Genomic DNA, 458 nt, shown 5'->3' on the forward strand with positions numbered 1-458 from the left:
TAGAATGAAGAGTGGCAACAACAGTCACAAAAAATAGTAGTTTGTAGAAGTTCTCAGCAGAGGAGAGGAGCAGGCTACAGAGATCTGCAGAGCTCACTTCTTTCTAAGTCCACACCTCCAGATTTCAGCCTTCAGACTCAACTGACGCTGACTCAAGTGACATCACTGCACAGGAGCATTCCAACCCAAAGTCAATGCAGCACCTCAGCGATTATGTCAAGTTGACGGCCTGAAAACTGAAACAGAAAACCAAAAGAATGACGCAAAAGAATTAGAAAATAGGATACGGTTTGACCGACAAATGCATGACGAACCGCCATAACCCCAAACCCTGTCTCTGACTTCATTTCCATTCTGATAGACATTCAAAAATTAGGAGAAAGATTGGCATTTGGAGCAAAGGTGTGGCTGTATGTGTGTGGGGACTGAAGGGGAGGGGAGGTGTGTGTGTGTGGGGG

This window comes from Etheostoma spectabile, chromosome 16, assembly GCF_008692095.1.
Source record: "Etheostoma spectabile isolate EspeVRDwgs_2016 chromosome 16, UIUC_Espe_1.0, whole genome shotgun sequence".
Taxonomy (NCBI): Eukaryota; Metazoa; Chordata; class Actinopteri; order Perciformes; family Percidae; genus Etheostoma; species Etheostoma spectabile.